This window comes from Rhineura floridana, chromosome 18, assembly GCF_030035675.1.
Source record: "Rhineura floridana isolate rRhiFlo1 chromosome 18, rRhiFlo1.hap2, whole genome shotgun sequence".
NCBI lineage: Eukaryota > Metazoa > Chordata > Lepidosauria > Squamata > Rhineuridae > Rhineura > Rhineura floridana.
Genome location: NC_084497.1, coordinates 12,499,245 through 12,519,195, shown reverse-complemented (window position 1 = coordinate 12,519,195; position 19,951 = coordinate 12,499,245). Strand labels below are relative to the sequence as shown.

At 48.0% G+C, this 19,951-nt stretch overlaps 1 protein-coding gene across 3 annotated transcripts in view; it reads left to right on the top strand.

Annotated features, from left to right (window-relative positions):
• CAMTA1 (calmodulin binding transcription activator 1) overlaps window positions 1-19,951 on the top strand; it is a 697,561-nt gene that overhangs the window by 465,546 nt on the left and 212,064 nt on the right. The gene's annotated exons all lie outside the window — the stretch shown is intronic.

Sequence of the window (19,951 nt, the reverse complement as noted above, 5' to 3'; positions counted from 1 at the left end):
CCCCTCTCAGGGCACGAGACCCCTCCACTCTCACAGCCCCTCCAAGATCTGAGCTTGCCCAAAGTTCATGAGGGAGGGCATGTGCCACGGGGTCAGCGGTTATGGGGTCTGAAGGAAGACCTTTAGAGGGATGGCTCAGACCTCTGAACATGAAGCCAAACATGGCGCCCACACTCACACAAAAAATGAGGATTGTGATTTATTAAATTTATATCCCACTCTTCCTCCAAAAGGACCCCAGTCTGCGATTTGGCTGTCTGTCCCTGGCAGGGGTGCACAACAGGCAGGTAGACAAGTGAGTTGGGAAACGGAGGCACTTCCATGAAACCTTTCCCTCCTCCTCCTCCTCCTCAAGCCTCCACTTTCCAGATTCAATTGTTCTAAAAAGAACTTCCACTAAGCTCTAGCCTAGGGTTGGATTTGGGTGTATGTGTAGCTCTATGATCGTACTGAAATGCCCACCATTGTGACCTTTAGGCTGCCAAATGGGAAGGCATAGGGAGTTCTTTTGGGGGAGAGGAGTGAGGATTTTTAGGAAACTGTGCTCCAGATGAGGGCTACTGACCTGTGCCACATGTTTGCGCCGCAAACCAAACCAGGAAGGCATGAACATACGACACCAGTTCTGGCCCAACTGCACTGGCTGCCAGTTAGTTTCCGGGCACAATTCAAAGTGGGATAAAAGCCGTCTCCCCATGGTGGGGAAGAGTGTGACCAGGTGAGCTATGTGTGCCTGCTCAGTCTGCTCTCCAGGTGCTGCAAACTGTGAGTGGCCCCTTCAAGGCCCTGCTGGATCTCTCTCCAGAAAGTTGCTTTTGCAGAGGGCTGTCCTTGGTAAAATAGGACATATGGCCACCCTCAATTTGGAGAATCCTGTTCAGGTAAAACACCTGAGGAGTTCTGAGGAAGGAAGGAAGGAAGGAGGCTCAGTAGCCACAAATATCTGCTGTTCCTGGCCAGCTCTGGGTGTCCTCTTGGGAGCTCCAGGCCAAGGAAACACGACAGGCAAACCCTTTGGCAGAGTGAGGGGGCACCTCAGGCGGGCAGCAGATTTTGGAATGTCATGAAAGGGAAGCAAATTGCTATTTAATTTGCTGCTGAATTTTTACTGGGGGTGGGGAGATGCTTGTGTGAGCTTCTGCCTCAGGTGCCAGAATGACTTGGCTGGTCTTCAGTCCTCCTGCCCACCTTCATTTTGCGGGGGGAGGGGGTGCCATTTGCTATCATACAGATAGGAAGCTGCCTTTAGATGGGATCAGACCGCTGGCCCATTTCACCCAGTGCTGTCAACACTGGCTGGCAGGGGCTCTTTAGAGTTTCAAGCGGGGTCTGCCTGGAGATGCCATTGGGGATTGCATCAGGGGCCTTTGTCACGCTCTGCTCCGGAGCCCTTCAGCTGAACACCGTTCCTGGTGCCAAGCCCTGGGAGGCTCCAGGAGGATGGAAGTGGAGTCAGAGGCTGCTGCTTGCGAGAACTCGTTGAGGGCAGGAAAAACGGCATCTTTGAGATTAGGTGAAGCGTCTCACAGGGATTCTGCACAGCCCTCGCTCGAATCAGGAAGCACATTTTTCCATTGCCACGTCCCTCCAAGCAGCAGCTAATGGCTCCGGAAGAAAGTCGCATCGCATTAACTTGACAGGCAATGGCAAGGGGGCTTATCTGCTCCTCCTCTTCCCCACCTTGATAATTAGAGGAATGATCCTCTGGAAAGCCATAAATTACAGTCCAATAACCAGTGAACTTCTGCAGTGACCTATCAGGCCTGCCGCACAGGAACGGTGGTTAGGCCACTCCGGTTTTCTGGGGATGGAGTGTAAAGTGGAAAAGGCAGCTGGACTGAAGCTTGAATCCTCACGTGTATCGGCTTGAATCTAAACTGCCACTTCTCTCCCTTTGGCCCAGTCCCTGGTGCAGGTGGCAACCAGCTGGACAGTTGGTAATGAATAATGCATCAGGTTAAAGGCCGGCAAGGGACACGTAAGCGGTCAGAAAGGTCATATAAATGTTTGTTAAGGCCTAAACATCGAGTGCAACTTTAGCAGCCTGATTAATTGACAGGATCGTATGAGCTTTTGCCTGCCTCTCAGAAGTTTAATGAATTAGTTCATTAGTGACAGAAAGTTGCTTCTGCATAGAAACTCTGAGAAGGTCGTTCCTCTCTCAGAAACAAGCCAGGCACAGAACAGCTTGGCTGTGTGCCCTGGTCAGGTCTGATGGCATTAACCTCGAAACCTGGGAGTGCAGGCAAAACGTCATCTCCCTCGTCGATGAAGCGAGGCGCCCTTCAAGTGGCCCTTGACCTTTCTTTGCATGTTGGCATCATTATGCTGTCACTGCATTAATTTATTTCTTTATTGCTCTCCAGTTTTTCTCATTCCCTGCTTCTCTTCCCTTTTTTTCTTTTGTTTTGATGTATCAGAGGAAATCTGGGTTGCTCTTGCTGGTCAATTCTGAGGTCAAAGACAAACATAACATTTTAAGAATGCTGGAGGAGGTTTGATGGTGACCTTCCTGCCTTCAAATAGATGTACAATTTCCTGCCATGAGGCAAGTTCAGATTAAAAAATGGTTATGGGTGTTTTCAGCTTCGTTCAATTTGAGCAGAGGAAAAGCCATCTAAATTATTTCATTTTTTGTATGTACACATATAAATTAGCATATGCAAATTTTGTGCAGTTGGTGATGGCACAGGTGCTATCCAGTAGGCACTAACACACCTTCCCCAGCTCCACTCTAGGGATAGGTGGCCTTCACCCCACTTAGAATCTGGGCTGGGACCACAAATGCTGGATGGGGCTAGTGTGGCCACTTATGCATAGCCAAAAAAGAGGACAAAAGATGACAGAGAACGGCATGAAATTTGCATATGCTAATTTATATGTGTAGTCACAAAAAAATGAAATAATTACTATAATTTAAATAGAGATACAGCAGTGGGGAAGACAGTGACCAGGTGATCTGTGTGCCAATCACTCTGCTGTCCAGATGCTGCTAACTCTTGATGGGCAAATTCATTCTGGTCATTCTGTATTTCATATATGTCTGGAATTAGCCCAGATCCCGCTGGATAGCAAAAGATCCTGGGCCTGTTTCTAAAATGCTTTTGCCCCATTTAGGATAGGGACGAAAGAGAAACTGGGTTCAGTTTGCATGTTTATTCAAACCTATCATAGAATGGTAGAATCATAGAATTGGAAGGGGCCTATAAGGCCATCGAGTCCACATACACCCCTGCTCAATGCAGGAATCCACCTTGAAGCATTCCCGACAGATGGCTGTCCAGCTACCTCTTGAAGGCCTCCAGTGCTGGAGAGCCAACCACCTCCCTAGGGCATGGGTTCCATTGTCATGCCACTCTAACAGTTAGGAAGTTTCTCATGATGTTCAGCCGAAATCTGCCTTCCTGTTACTTGAGCCCATTATTCTGTGTCCTGCATTCTGGGACGATCGAGAAGAGATCCCGGCCCTCCTCTGTGTGAAAACCTTTCAAGTACTTGAAGAGTGCTATCATATCTTCCCTCAGTCTTCTCTTCTCCAGGCTAAACATGCCCAGTTCTTTCAGTCTCTCATCATAACCTACCTAAGTTGCCTTTCCTGAAACAATGCATGAACTGAAGCCAGCCTGGCCTTTGAAATGTGCCCTTTTCTGAATTTTGCAATGTGGTCCTCCCACCAAAACAAATGGGTACAAAAATGCATATATTTGGGGAACGTGTGTATAAAATGCATATATTAGTGAAAATAACATGCACAATACATTATATTGAGGGAAATTGCTTCCAGGCTGTGTTTGTTATGCGAAATTGCATACAAAAATGTCTATATGAGGGGAATTGTGCCCAAAATGCTGACAAAAAGTTCAGGAGGACTTTAAACACACACACACACACCAAACTGATGTGGAGATGTGGCAAGCTAAACTTTAGATGGGAAAAAGGAGAAATGTAAATTGAGTGTTTCCCCTGTCCCTAATCGAGGGTGTTTCTGGGTCCTCCGTTGCAGAGGACAGTCCGCTATTTGGAGGGCTGCTAGGTCCAAGTCTGGTTTACATATAAAGAGCCATCGAAAGGTGAGAGGGCCCTGACACCACCTGGAATGGAAGGCAGGATCCATTCTGAAAGCAGCAGCCCAGCCTGGAGGTTGGGCAGAAAACAATGGATTTATTCCACACTCTGCCCAAACATTTCACAGCAGAAATATTGATTCGACTCCTGTTTATTTCCCCATACCCAATCCCTGGAGCATTTGTGCAGTTTTTCAACAATTCTCAATTTTTATTTATTGTGTAAAATATAACCCATTTATTTAAAAGGCAGATAGGTAGGGCAATTCTGACAGGACAGGAACAAACGCTGGGTCAAATATAAAAGATAAAATTCAGCCAAGGTAAATGTAAAGCCAGCATTTTGTTGCAAAAGTCAAGGGCACAAGTACAGGATGTGGGGGACCTGGTTTGTGGAAAGGATCTAGTTGTCTTAGTTGATCAGAAGCTGAACATGAGCCAACAATGTGGCGGTTCTGCTAAAAAAGTTGATGCAATGACAAGAGAAGCAGAGGTTCCAGTTCACTGGAAGTAATCGTCCCATCTTATGTTGTATTGAACAGGCTGCATTTGGGGTGCTATGTCTAGTTCTGGTCACCACATTTTGAGAAGGATGTTGATAAACTAGAAGATGCCCAGCAGAGGGTGACCAAGATGGAGTGGGGTCTAAAAACCAGGTCTTATGAGGAATAGTTGAAGGAGCCCGGTATATTGAGCCAGGAGATTATTCAGGGGAGACACATTCGCAGTCTTCAAACCTATATGAAGGGCTGAGTGTCAGGCAGAAGATGGATCAGACCCCGTTCTCTTTTGCTCCTGAAGACAGGGAAAAACTGATGGGTGGCAATGCCAGAGAAGCGCATTCTATTCCTTTGTATGTCGCCTAGAGTAACAGGTTGTCCTGTCAGATAGGCGTCGAATAAATTTTAGATAATAATAATAATTCTGGCTAAACACGAGGAGGAACCATGCAGGAACTTCAGGCCCTGCATTGAGCAGAGGTTGGAAGAGAAGATCTGCTGTGATAGCTAACTTGATGCACGAGGGCTGGAGTAAGACTGGAGGTGAAAATCACACCTCTTTGGCCATGGGAAGCAGTGTTTGACCTGCAGTGATGCACATTTGTAACGCAAGTTGCAAAGCTGGGTTCACACTGCAAGTGAAGAGCTCTCCCAGTGCTGTTATCTGTCTTCATGAGTACTTTGCTTCCCATAAGGAAACGCCTCTTCCAAATGCCTCTTGAGAACAACCTGGATGAAACGCTCTCTGGCTATCTGATTAAAGGTTCATGTGGTGTAGTGGTTAAGGTGCTGGACTACAACCTGGGAGACCAGGGTTCGAATCCCCACACAGCCACGAAGCTCACTGGGTAACCTTGGGCCAATCACTGCCTCTCAGCCTCAGCGGAAGGCAATGGTAAACTCCCTCTGAATACCGCTTACCATGAAAACCCTGTTCACAGGGTCACCATAAGTCAAGATCGACTTGGAGGCAGGCCATTTCCATTTTTTCATGTACCCAGAGTGGCTTCACTGACAGCAGTCTCTTCCTTTGCAGAAAAAGGAGCCCACAGTCCTTGTCATAAGGATCTATGTGGGCTGTCATGGGGTGGAGAAGGGAGTGGCTTTTTGGGATGGCCATGCTGGACTTGATGCTTGGTCAATAATGGTAAATTGACTGAAATGAATTGTGTGAAGTGTGACCGTCTTGTGCATATTTGCCGCCCTGGGCTCCTGGTGGGGGGAAGGGTGGGATATAAATCAAATAATAAATAAATAGTGAGAATCAAGTCTGCAATCGGACAAGATCATCAGGCAAATTCCGGTTTGCTGGAGTTATTGCGGCACGTCACTGATTATGCAGCTACGCTCAGAGCTTGGAAAAGTTACTTTTTTGAACTACAACTCCCACTAGCCCAATCCAGTGGCCATGAGTTGTAGTTCAAAAAAGTAACTTTTCCAAGCTCTGGCTAGGCTCACACATTTCCCCCAATTGCAGACTTTCTTCCAATGTGATACATTAAAAGCAAGACCCATTTGCCCATAGCAATGGCCCCGGGAGGCATGATTCGGGGACTTCTTAAGGCTTCTGCTTCTAATTCACCTCTTGAGTGCCCAACTAGATGTTTAGGAGCACTGGCACCAGGAAAGCCCAGATATGTTCCCAGCAGATGTGGAAGTGTTCTTGATGCCAACACAATCCTGTGCACTGTTCAGATTTCATTGTTGGGGATAATCTATCCATTTGGAACTGACTGCCCACATGAAAAGGGGGGAAATCTTGTATGGAAAATGTCAAAATCCCGGACACTTCCCCTGGCTCAGCAGCACATGACTCATCTTTGGAAGTTGCACATTGCAGCTGGAATTTCAGCCTGTGGCTTACAGTTTAGGAATACAGGCGATTGCCTCATATGGAGTCGCACGGCTGTCACTGAATGGCAATTGTTCCCCGGAGTGTCAGATGGGGGGCATTCCCATCCTCCTCAGAGACAGCCCTATGACCAGCCTTCTTTGTTCGGGGGGGCGGCCACATTTCTAGATGGGGCATTTTGAGGTGAGGGGGAAGCGCATAGCGTCAGCCAATCTCCCTCCCCACACCCCGCTCACTCCTGGAGAGGACGTGAGTGCCAGGCCAGGGAAAGGGAAAGGCAGCGGCCTCCCCCCACGCACACACTCCAGAGTCTGGGTTAACGTACATACTGGCTATGTAAAGGTCAAGGTAACCAAAAACATAGCATGTTTCATAAGAGAAAAGGATGTCCAGGAGCCAGCAAACAACAGGAAGCCCAAAGGAGTCAACTCTTCCTTCTGGCCTTCCGCTGGCCTTTAGATTTTCCTTCCTGTTGGACAATCAAGGGAAAACTTGCTATATAAAGGACAAACTAAGCAACTGGAAACTTGTGATCGAAAGCAACTAGATTTCCCCCCCTGGTTGCTGGGCTGATTGTTCTGCAATCCCCTCCTTGGGTGGCAGATGCGAGAGGGGAGCCGCCCCCTCCCAAGCTGCTCCTCCTGAACCCCCTGGGCATTCCTCTCAGTTGGAGAGCAGAGTTAGGTGCGCCACACAGCCTGCCACGCACCCCCAAAGCTAGCAGGACCCCCCAAAAAGCTCCACTCTGGGACAGCGGAAGGTGTTCCTTTGCCATTGTGGAAGGGGGGATCTTCTGCCAGTCCCAGCAGCCTCTGCATGTGGAAATGGGAGGAGGAGCCTCTGTCAGCCCAGCAGCAAAGTCCCTTGGCTGCCCCCAGCAAGGACTCCTCCCTTGTCGCCAGGAAGCCCCCCCGCCAACATTTCCCCCTCTCCTTTCTCAAAAGTGACTTCTTTTTGTTGGGAGGGGGGCTGGAGGGGTGCACATGTCACCCATTTGCTTTCTTGACCCCCCCCCAAGAGTTCTTGTTCTTGTAGTATTTTCCATGGAAGCTCTGGGGAGGGAGAATAGCGTCTGTTTCAGCTAACTGGGGAGCAGTTGCCCCATCAGCGGCAATAGGTGGCCTTGTTCTAGAGCTGCAAAAGAGCTCAAGCCTGCCCATCTGCAACATGGAGATCATAAAATCACAGAATAGTAGAGTTGGCCATTGAATCCAACCCCCTGCTCACAGCAGGGATCCAAATTGAAGCACACCCGACAGGTGGCTGTCTTGAATGCCTCCAGTGCTGGAAATATTCACACTGTACCGATCTTTTACAGGGCTGTTGGATGGATTGCCAAAATAATGTTTGTGGAGCATTTAGAGCACTCAAAAGTTGCCATATAAACACTTTTATTAGCAATCACTGAACTAAGGTGACAAGTTTTTCCACCACAGAAATCCTACTCACTTTAGGTGCCCTTCCGTCCCCTCCCACACCTGTTCTCAGAAGGCCTCTTTGCCTAGCAAGTCACCTGCTCCCAACCTGGCCTATGTTTCAGGTGTGTATTTCATGAGGGACAGGATTTAGGAATACACATAGATGCCTGAGACTGTTGGTGGGCTGCAAAGAAGTGTGGCTGAACTTCTTTGCAGTCTCCTGAGGTATCACCACCCGGATCGCTGATTCCTGCTGCTATTATCTCAGATATACAATTAATGTAGTGACGGGTAAAGGGAGGTATGGTGCTGTGAGGAGGACAGGCCAGATAAGGGGAACTCATCACAGACAAGTTGTGCCTGTGCCTTGTTCCGGTCCTCCCCACACCCACAGGAATGTTGGTTGTCCTATCAGCCAGCCCTCGGATCTCCAAGTGTTACTTTTAAATGCCAGGTCGGTATCTAATAAAATCTCCCTTGTCCACGATTTAATTGTTGACGAGGGTGCCGACCTGGCATGTGTAACTGAGACCTGGGTGGGCGATCAGGGAGGAGTTGCTCTTTCCCAGCTTTGCCCACCTGGCTATACGGTTCAACACTGTGGTAGATCCAGGGGTCGGGGAGGTGGGGTAGCTGTGGCCTATAAGAGTTCTCTCTTGCTCATCAAGCACCCTGTCCAGTTGACGACTGGTCTGGAGTGCCTTCACCTTGTGCTGGGTCAAGGAGACAGACTGGGAATCCTGTTGGTGTACCGCCCACCCTGCTGCCCAACAGCTTCCCTAACTGAGCTGACTGAGGTAGTCTCGGAGGTATTGTTGAGGTCTCCCAGACTATTGGTACTGGGAGACTTCAACATCCATGCCGAGACTGCTCTAACAGGGGCAGCTCAGGACTTCATGGCCTCCATGGCAACCATGGGGCTGTCTCAATTTGTTACTGGCCCAACGCATGTGTCAGGGCACACTCTTGATTTGATCTTCGCCACTGGACACGGAGATAGTGATCTGGAGGTGGGGAGTCTTTCAACAACCCCATTGTCATGGACAGATCACCGCTTGCTGAAGTTTAGGCTTACAGCGCCCCTTTGCCTCCGCAAGGGTGGGGGACCTATTAAGTTGGTCCGACCCCAGAGACTAATGGATCCACAGGGTTTCCAAAGGGCTCTGGGGGGGTTTCTGGCTGATAAGACTGGCGCTCCTGTCAAAGCCCTGGTCGAACTATGGAACACCGAAATGACCCAGGCCGTGGACACGATCGCTCCTGCGCGCCCTCTCCCTTGCAGAGCTCATGCAGCTCCGTGGTACACCCCGGAGCTGAGAGCGATGAAGCAAGAGAGAAGGAGGCTCGAGTGCAGATGGAGGCAGACTCCCGACAGATGCAATCATGCCTTGGTAAGTGCTTCCACTAAACGGTATATAGAAGCGGTGAGGGCAGCAAAAAAGCGATATTTTGCTGCCACTATTAAATCATCTCTCAACCGCCCAGCGGAGCTCTTTAAAGTTGTCCGAGGGCTTCTTCACTCTAGCCCTCCGGATATCTTAGAACCATCTCAAACCCGCTGTAATGAGTTTGCTGGGCACTTCCAAGATAAAATCTCATGCATCCGCCGGGACTTAGACTCCAATATTATGGCAGTTGAACCTAATGAGGTATCCGGCGCACGGTCTTGTCCTCACTTATTGGATGAATTTCAGTTGGTACAGCTTGAGGACGTTGACAAGGTACTTGGACTGGTGCGTGCAACCACTTCTGTACTGGATCCTTGCCCCTCTTGGCTAGTGAAAGCTGCCAGGGTTGGAACAGCCGGCTGGGCCAGGGAAGTGATAAATGCCTCTTTGAGAGAGGGAGTGGTCCCCTGCTGTCTGAAAGAGGCGGTGGTGAGACCACTCCTGAAGAAGTCTTCCTTGGACCCAGATAATCTGAACAACTATAGACCGGTTGCAAACATCCCATTTTTGGGCAAGATTCTAGAGCGTGTTGTTGCCAACCAGGTACTCTTGGATGAAACCGATTATCTGGATCCATTTCAATCCGGTTTTAGACCCGGTTTCGGCACCGAAACAGCCTTGGTCGCCCTGTATGATGACCTATGTCGGGAGAGGGACGGGGGGAGTGTAACCCTGTTGTTTCTGCTTGACCTCTCAGCTGCTTTTGATACCATCGACCATGGTATCCTTCTGGAGAGACTCACGGAATTGGGAGTTGGAGGTACCGCTTGGCGGTGGCTCCGCTCCTACTTGGTGGATCATCTCCAGAAGGTAGGGCTTGGGGAACATTACTCGATGCCCTGGACTCTCCACTGTTGAGTCCCGCAGGGATCGGTCCTGTCCCCTATGCTCTTTAACATCTATATGAAGCCGCTGGGAGTGGTCATCAGGAGCTTTGGAGTGCGCTGTCACCAGTATGCTGATGACACGCAACTCTATTTCTCCTTTTCATCTTCTTCAGGTGAGGCTGTTAACGTGCTGAACCATTGCCTAGCCGCGATAATGGACTGGATGAGAGCTAACAAACTGAAGCTCAATCCTGACAAGACTGAGACGCTGTTGGTGGGTGCCTTCTCGACCCAGGTGGTGGATGTTCAACCTGTTCTGGATGGGGTTACACTCCCCCTGAAGGAACAGGTTCGTAGCTTGGGGGTCCTTTTCGATCCATTCCTGTCTCTTGAGGCTCAAGTGGCCTCGGTGGCACGGAATGCGTTCTACCATCTTCGGTTGGTAGCCCAGCTACGCCCCTATCTGGATAATGATGACCTCGCCTCAGTCGTCCATGCTCTGGTAACCTCGAGATTGGACTACTGCAATGCACTCTATGTGGGGCTGCCTTTGAAGACAATTCGGAAACTACAGCTAGTGCAAAACGCAGCAGCCAGACTGCTGACGAGGACCAGATGGTCCGCACATATAACACCTGTTCTGGCGCGTTTGCACTGGCTACCTATTTGTTTCTGGGCTAGATTCAAAGTGCTAGTTTTGACTTATAAAGCCTTACACGGTGTGGGACCACAATACCTTGCGGAACGCCTCTCCCGCTATGAACCTACCCGCTCACTACGTTCAACATCTAAGGCCCTCCTCCGAGTCCCGTCCCATAGGGAAGCTCGGAGGGCTGTTACTAGATCCAGGGCCTTTTCAGTAGTGGCCACCGAATTATGGAGCAGTCTTCCCGATGAGGTGCGCCTGGCGCCTACTCTTCTATCTTTTCGGCGCCAGGTTAAAACCTTTTTATTCTCCCAGGCATTTTAATTGCTTAATGTTAAGTTAATTTTATATCAAGTTGTTAAATGCTCAAGCTGCCTGTTTTAGGGATTTTATCTGATTTCTATTTTACTGTATTGTATTTTATTCCTTGCTGTGAGCCGCCCAGAGAGCCATAGGCTAAGGGCGGTATAGAAATGGAATGAAATAAATAAATAAATAAATATTGCTTGCCTTGAAACCAGATGTCCTTGCCGTTGCAAACAGCCTGTTTTCTGGACCTCATGAAGATTTCATAAATCTGGCCTCTGATTCAAGGTGACGATGATGAGACCAAGATAAAAAGCTTTTCCTTGTGTGCCACCCAAGGCCATCTCACCCCACCAAAATAATAAAATAAATCAGCCATCCTGTCCATCACAAAGTGATGGACAGATAACAGTCCAGTTTCCCCAACTGTCCAGTGGATGGCTGCTTCCAGGATTTCCCATTCTCTGCCCCATTACTAGGCATGGGGAAGAAATCCAGTTCATTTCACAGTTTAATGCAAATCCACCAAATTCACACTTCCCAAACTAATATGTGAACCAAAACTCAGCTGTCCTTCAAAATACACACACTTCTCTGAACTGTCTGATGCAATTCTCTAACCAAATAATGTGTACAAAAATGTATATTCAGGGAAAGTGTCCATTAAAATGCAAACATTAGTGAAAACAACATACATGCAAACATATCTCTTGCAAAAATATGTATATTCAGCAAAATTGCATACATGTGGAATGTGAATATTAGGAGAAATCATGATGTTTTTTTATGAGGAACTTTAAAAAAATGCAAAGTGATGTGAAAATGTGCTAAACTAAGACTAGCAATATGAGAAACTGAGATAAATGTCAAAAGAAATATTGGCTATTTTTAAAAAAAATCAATTTGCTATCTGCCTCTTGAGTTCGTCATACTACCTGCTCTGTACTTACATTAAACTTCCCCCAACAAAGAGGATGTGTTTGCTGAACCTTCCACTTTATTGTTCCAATATGAGATAAGCACGCTCCATTCCGTCCCTCCCTGACTTCGACCAGGTGCCTCAGATTTTAACGAACCAGAAACCTGTAGAGAAAAGGTGGAACCATGCTGTCCTCGTTCTGAGTCATTTTGCCATTCTGGCTGCCATTCGCAAATGAAGAGTCATTTCTTTATCTTCCTCTGGCAAGATAGCCAAATAACATTCATATTGGATCTCTTAGATGGTCATTACCTAAAACATTTTTTCACTTCAGTCAATACAGAATTCCAAATGCTTCATCTTTGGACAGGCCCACATAATCTAAACTGCGTTTGCCCCCTGGCATTTTACATTTCCAAAATTGGTCACCAGTTACCGAGTATATTGTATGCAATCAAACTGGTGCCATATAACATCTAGTTAATAATTTATTTAAAAAAATCTTTGAGATTCATGCACTTTCCCAAACCCAGCTCCATTTTTCTGTTGGAACTGCCATTAACTTACTTTCCTCCAATTTCATCTGATGTTTTTGGCCAGAAGGTTCTAGATCATGTAATACCTTGTATATTTTGTTCAGAATTCCCCTGGCTTATCTATTGGATGTAATCAATATTTCAAAGCTTTTTGGATCTCTTAATGAGTCATGAATCCATAGAAATTTATTTGCTATATTCCTAACTTGAAGGTATTGAAAAAACTGTAAACTGCACATACTCTAGAGTTTATTTAACCTGTTTCCAACATTCCTCCTCCTAACATGTTACTAACTTCGATGAAACCATTTTTCTCCCAAAGACTCCCTAAAAAAACCTTTTTATTGCACTTACTATTATAATAAATTACAGTGAATGGTAGTAAGCCTTGACTCAGATTACTTTGACAAGTTCTCCATTTGAATAAATATCTTTAGTAATTAAATTAAATTCTTAAATTAAATTGCCGTCCGTCTGCCCACCTGTCTGCCTCTCTCTCTCTGTCCCTTGCAGCCACTCTCTCCTGCTGGGAATGGCAGAAGAGAAAGGCGTTGCACAGTGCTGGTTGGAGAGGCTTGGGAACACTTTGACCGGAAAAGAGGAATGGCCACAGCAGAAGAGGAAAGTGCTGTGGTGCAGAGGAGGGGAGGCTGCGGGCTGGGTGAAAAGACCTTGCCAGCCAGATCTGGACTGAGGGCTGGTTAGAGAGTCGGGCTAATGCTGGGGAGGTCAGTGCTGAAATCCCCACTCTGTCCTGAAGGTTAGGGTTTGATTTCCGGCCAGTCACTTTGTCTCTTAGCCTAACCTACCTCACAAGTTTGTGCTGAGGAAAGAAAGGGGGAAGCAGGTGTGCTATTACTGCTAGTACTGCTGTTGAAGAAGAAAAAGAAGAGATGCTGCCAGTCTGTGCAGACAGCATTGAACTAGGAGGGCCAAAGGTCTAACTCAGTGTCAGCCATCTTCCAACGTTCCTGTTAATAACAATAAGCAACCGAAAGAGCAGCACGGAAGGGCCAGGAAAGGAATCCGGCCGTCTCACATGCACACAATTGAACAGGACCTTGGGATTCAGTACACACACACACCAGCAGTTGGCATTATTGGGCTGAAGCTGTGGGGTTCATGGTGCAAGGGGGGGAGAGGAAGAGCGGAAGAGAGAGGGAGCACAGGGGTGTTCTGGGTCGTATCCAGAGAGGGCGTTCCAGGCACAAGGTGCCTGTTGGGGCGGGGGCTTGAGTCATTTGAGAAAGGAGGGATTCTTCTGCTGGCAAAGTTGGGAGTGGGCAGGTCATGGAGAGGGGTGGCCATGGGTTTTGCGCAAACAAGCTCCTCCCTCTCTCCCACCTGATTCTTCCATTGCTGTCTCAAGCACCACCAACATGGGTGACACTCCCCCTCTGCCTACCAGGGCGGGTGTCCGTTTCTGCCAGGAAACAGACATTCTCTCCCACCTCTGTCAGCCAGTGCGAGGCTGCCCCCTGGAAAGTGGGCGCAGGAGTGAGATCCTCTAGGGGGTGTCCTGAGTCTTGCCCCTGTTCATTTCTTGGTTTGCTAGCCAGCCAGCCATGAAAGAAAAACAGGAGTGGTGGAAATGGACTGAGGGTGTCCTGTCTGTGTACTTCTGCACAGCCCATCGTGTCAGGCTTTCAGTCCATCTTCTGTGGGTGACCCTGAGAAGCTGCCACATTTGAGGGAGGACCATTGCTCAGCGGGAGAGCCCATGTTCCACATGCAGAGGGCCCCAGGTCCACTCCCCAATAGCATCTCCAGGTAGAGCTGCCAAAGGAACCCTGGAGATCTGCCAGTCACTGTAAACCAGCCTTCCTCAACCTGGCACCCTCCAGATGTTTGGGGCCACAATTCCCATCAGCCCCAGTCAGCACCACGGTGCCACGGGCTGTGGTGGGCAATACTGAGCAAAAGGCCTGTCAGGGTATGAGGCAGCTGCCTGCACGTTCCTGTGATTTCCAGATGGATCCTGTGCTTCGTCTGCCTTTTGTGGTTGTGGGTTTTTTTCCTTTCCCCCTGTGCAGTATCTGTTTTCACACTGCTCTGCAGGAAAATTATCTCAGATCATTTCTCTGAAGTTTTTCAAAGCAGCCGCTCCAGTATTTCTGCTGTCCCAACTGTTGTACTCGGCTGGCTCTTCCAAATAGGGCAGATTTCTTTTGCCTCCTGGCTTTGGACTGTGCCCTTGTAGCTCTCTTCAAGGGCAACGTTATCATCTGTTTAATTTCTGAGTAGGTAGGCATGTTTAATATGCGAGTGCGCTGCTTGTTACTTACAAGGGCTCTGGGCATCCCAGGCCCAGCACACAAATATACATTAATGTAAACAGTGCCTCTGGTCATATGAAGAGGTACCCTGTGAGCAAAGTAGCAAGAAAAAAAGTTTTTAAAAGGGGGTTAAAAGGGGTAAGCTTTTTAAAAGGGGTAAGAACGGGGAGATCTGGGGCTGAGTACAAAAGACTTGGGGTTCGGCCCCCTGGAGGCCTCTTGGAAATGTCCCTGCCTCTGTGGACTAGTCTTGTAGCCCAGCTGCAAAAGGGGGCCAGGGCAGAAGAGGCCTCTTGGGCCCACTGAGAAGAAACAAGGGCAGGGCAGGTGGCTGTGAGGTCCCCGAGATGAACTGCGGGGGCACCCTTCCCCTGTAAGGATTTGAATGGACCCTGGGATGGAAGGTCAGGCAGCAGCACCAAGCTGGAGCTTGAGTGCGAGAAAGGGGAGCGTTCTACACACTAGGGATGGGATGGGATTCACTGTCTGATTCCGTTCCATTTTCCAAATGGGCTGCCATTATAGCTATAAACTGTGTTCCACTAGTTAGTGTGATTCCCTATTCTTCCTTTTTATTTGTTATTTTTTCTGAAAAACTACATAATTTTTCCCATCGTGTTGTCTATACAGCTGTGTAAGGTATACCACAACAGCAGATTACAAAAATAATTGTGTAAATAATTGCATAATTCTTGCAGCGGATTTTTTTTAAAAAAATTACAGTGTTGCTAACAGCCGTGAATGCACACAGAGAGTGGGAGCCTGTTTGACGATGAGATGAACTTGCTGATTATCCCGGATTTTGATACCAGACCAATGTTGCAAATGTTGTACACCCTCCCTACTACAGACACACAAAGAGGAAAGTGTCCCATCCTGGCTTCCATTTTCGCTGGTCACTTCCACCTTGACCTTCCTAATTTTCCTCTGGAAGCACCGACCCTTGGCTTGGGGTCATGGGCATCCTCTTACCTCTCCTTTCCCGAACACCAGTGCTGCCTCCGCTTGGTGATGGCTTCCGTTGCAGTCCGTGCCTTGAGGAGCAGTTACAAATTAGGGCTCCACTGAGATTATCACTCTCCATTCCCCAGATCACCCTTTCCTTTCTTGTCTGAAGTGCTCAGAAACCAGCAGCGAGTCTGGGGAGTTTGACCTAGACAGGAGTTTGAAAAGAGAGAGAAAGAAAACAGCCTGAACGCCGGGTGGGTTTTCCTTCCCTTTCAAGGGGCCAAGTAGTAATGAATTGCAGCCAATCCCCACTGAGGCACAAAGGAGGCGTCTCTTGAAGTTTGACTCCTGTCCCCTTCCTCTAAGGAAACTCATTAGAATGTATTTAGGGACATTTTGTCCTCATAAACTTGCACACATTAACTCCATCTGTGCTGAGAGCGACTAAATCAGAGGATTTCCAGGCATTTCAGGCATACCCAGTGGATGCCCCGGACCACCGTGTGCCACATGAGGAATATGCCAAGTCTTCCTCATTCAGTTAGCAAACCGAGGGGAACACAGAGGAAGTACAGCCCACATGATACCGAAGGGACAGTCCCTTGCATCTTTGCCTCCCTTGTGTGTGTGTGTGTGTGTGTGTGTGTTAAGACTAGGGATGTCATAGAATTCTGACAGAAACAGGAGTGGAAATTGCTGTTGCTTGCTCATTTCTCCGATTTCCGGAATGGAAATCAGTCCAGCAAACACCATTGGTATTTGCTGCCAACATTGCTTTCAGTCCACAAATGGTATGTAGTTGATTATTTTTTCCTCATTTGTGTTGCATTGCCTTTGCATTGAAATGAACAGAGAGGAAAATGTGATGACAATATAATTTCCATAATGAATTACGTAAATTAAGTGACGTAGTTTTGCCATGGTGGACAGCGAGATAAGTAATATAATTTTTGGCATAAGACCAACTGCAGCAGAACAGAAACAGTGCGGCATGTCACAACGGCAGGCACAACAGAAAATGATGCCTCCTTGGCGAAGGGTCCCCCTGCCCATGTGGCCATCGCCTGGGCTTCCCTTGGTGGGCAGCAGCTGAAGGCGGGCTGGCAAGAGGGCCCAGCCATTCCCCATGGATGGGAGCGCTGGTGGATGAGATGGCCACCTGCTCTCTTTTGCCCTTAATTTGGAACTCCTTCCGTCAGCACCCTCCACCTCTTATCACAGGTTGAAATTAATGTCCTCTGATATGGAGCCAGGCAGCAAAACCATCAGAATTGGAGAGTCATTTTGGTTGCTGTAGTAATGAAGATTACTGTTGATACAGAAGATTGCTGTTAATGAGCAGCAGAGCCTTATTTGGTTCTGGTATCTTAATTTAATTGGATTTAAAAGGGGGGAAAGGAAAACCAAAAAGAGATGGGGGGGACAGCCCCCTGCCACATATAGTTCACTGAAGCATTTCTTGCGGAAATCTCCATGAAATCAACATCAAGCACCCCTAAAATTCCTTCACTGGGAGGGAAATCAGCAAATTTAACCAGGAATAATAAGAAGTATGTGCCTGCTTTTGCTCCTTCTGACCAAAGATATATCCCTTGAACAGAGTCGGACACCTGGGTCCCTCGAGCTGCCTATTCATTGAGCCTGAGAAGCAGGTGGTGCCTCAGAACCTTCTTCAGACCTGCTGTTGCTGCAATTGGACACCCTCTTAGGAGGAGATGTCACAGACTGGACCAGGGACCACCTGCCTGCATAGCAGGGCTTCAGCACAGAGCTTTGCTCCCCTCCCACCAAACTAGATGTTCTGTGGAGATAAATGGAAATTGCTTGAGGGATGACAGGAAAAGGTCAGTGACAAGTGCATCACCTTTGGACGTGAGCAGATGATGCTCAAAATTCTACATTCCTCCTCCCTGAGCACTAGCACCATGCATAAGTAAAGGAATCATAGGATAGTTGGAAGGAGCCTTATAAGGCCATTGAGTCCAACCCCCTGCTCAGTACAGGAATCCAATTTAAAGCATCCCTGACAGGGGACTGTCCAGCTGCCTCCTGAATGAATCCAGTGTTGGAGAGCCCACCACCTCCCTAGGTCATTAGTTCCGTTGTCATATTGCTCTAACAGTTTAGGAGTTTTTCCTGATGTTCAGTCGAAATCTGGCTTCCTGCAACGTGAGCCCATTATTCCGTGTCCTGCACTCTGGGACAATCGAGAAGAGATCCCGGCCCTCCTCTGTGTGCCACCCTTTCAAGTACTTGAAGAGTGCTATGATATCTCCCCTCAGTCTTCTCTTCTCATGGCTAAACATGCCCAGTTCTTTCAGTCTCTCCACATAGGGCTTTGTGTCAGTCCCCTGATCATCCGTGTAGCTCTCCTCTGAACCTGTTCCAGTTTGTCTGCATCCTCCTTAAAGTGGGGTGTCCAGAACTGGATGTAATACTCAAGATGAGGCCTAACCAGTGCCAAATAGAGGGGAACTAATACTTCACACGATCTGGAAACTATACTTCTGTTAATGCAGCCTTTTTTGCAGCATTATCACACTGTTGGCTCATGTTCAACTTGTGATCAACAACAATCCCAAGATCCTTCTCACATTTAGTATTGCTGAGCCAAGTATCCCCCATCTTATCATTGTTTCTCTTTCCTAGGTGTAGAACTTTCCACTTATCCCTGTTAAATTTCATTCTGATGTTTTCAGCCCAATGCTCCAGCCTATCAAGATCCCTTTGAATTTTGTTTGTGTCCTCCCTCCCAATTTTGTATCATCTGCAAATTTGATAAGTACTCCCTGCACCTCTTCATCTAATAATAAAAATGTTGAACAGCACTGGACCCAGGACTGAGCCCTGCAGTTTGGGAAGGAACCATTGAAAAGCACTCTGAGTATGATTCTGTAGCCAACGGTGGATCCACCTGATAGTTGTTCCATCCAGCCCACATTCAATTGGCTTGCTAATCAGAATATCATGTGGCACTTTGTCAAAACCTTTGCTGAAGTCGAGATATATTACGTCCACAGCATTCCCACAGTCTACTAGGGAGAAACAGAATGATTTTATGTAAACAAAGGGTTTTTTTGGGGGGGTGGAGTTGCCTCTGCACCAGTGGGTTCAGATGGCCAGGCATCTCTTAAGGTACTGATGCTAAATGTCTCAAGGTTTTTTCTCCCTCCCCACAAAATATGCAATGGCTGAATGTGCTGTTCTGTGGTAGGCTAGTGGCTAGTGGCTAGTGGCCTGGCCCACTTGGACACAAAACCTCTGGACAAGCTGATCTAGTCACCACCAACATCATCATCCCTGATCATTGGCTATGCTCACAGCTGGGGCTGATGGGAATTGGAGTCCAAAAGCATACAGAAGACACCTCATTGACTACCTCTGCTTTACACCCTCAAGAAACGTTGTAAGGCCACAGCACGGAGTGCAGAGTCTGAGTGAGGCTTGAGCACCAGCAGGATCTTCTCAGTTCGAGGCACAAAGGGAAGGGTCCACACACATTTATTACCTGCCCTTCTCCCAAAGGTTCATAACAATTTTAAAATACAACATTAAAAACAACCTATAATCACAAAATAGGGTGGGTCCTAAAAAGGCCAGGGCAAAGAGGTGCGCCTTCAGCATTTGCCGAAAGTTGTATAATGAAGTTGCCAGGTGCTCATCACTGGGGAGGGAGTTCCACAGCTTAGGGGCTGCCGCAGAGAATGCCCTCTCCTGGGCCACCACCCCGCAGGCTTCCGAGGGTGACGGAACTACCAAAAGGGTCCCCTCTGCTGATCTCAACACCTGAGAGAGTCTGCAGGGAAGGAGGCAGTCCTTCAGATATTTGGGACCTAAGTCATTTACAGCAGGATTTTAAACACTAAGGTGAACACCTTGAACTGGGCCTGGAAACAAACTGGCAACCAATGCAGCTGGTTTAAAAAAGGAGTTATGTCCAACTAACTCCAAGTAGTCTTCAAGGGCAGCCCCACGTACAGCACATTGCGATAATCCAGTCTGGAAGTTACCAGAGCATGGAGTACTGTAGCCAAGTCTTCTCTGTCCAAAAGGGGCAGAAGATGGCAAACCAGCCGGAGATGGAAAAAGGCACCCCTAGCCACTGAGGCCACCTGAACCTCCAGCGACAGTGTGGGATCAAGGAGTACCCACAAGCTGCAGATCTGCTCCTTCAAGGGGAGGGCAACCCTATGTCTGTAGGGAAGGGGACG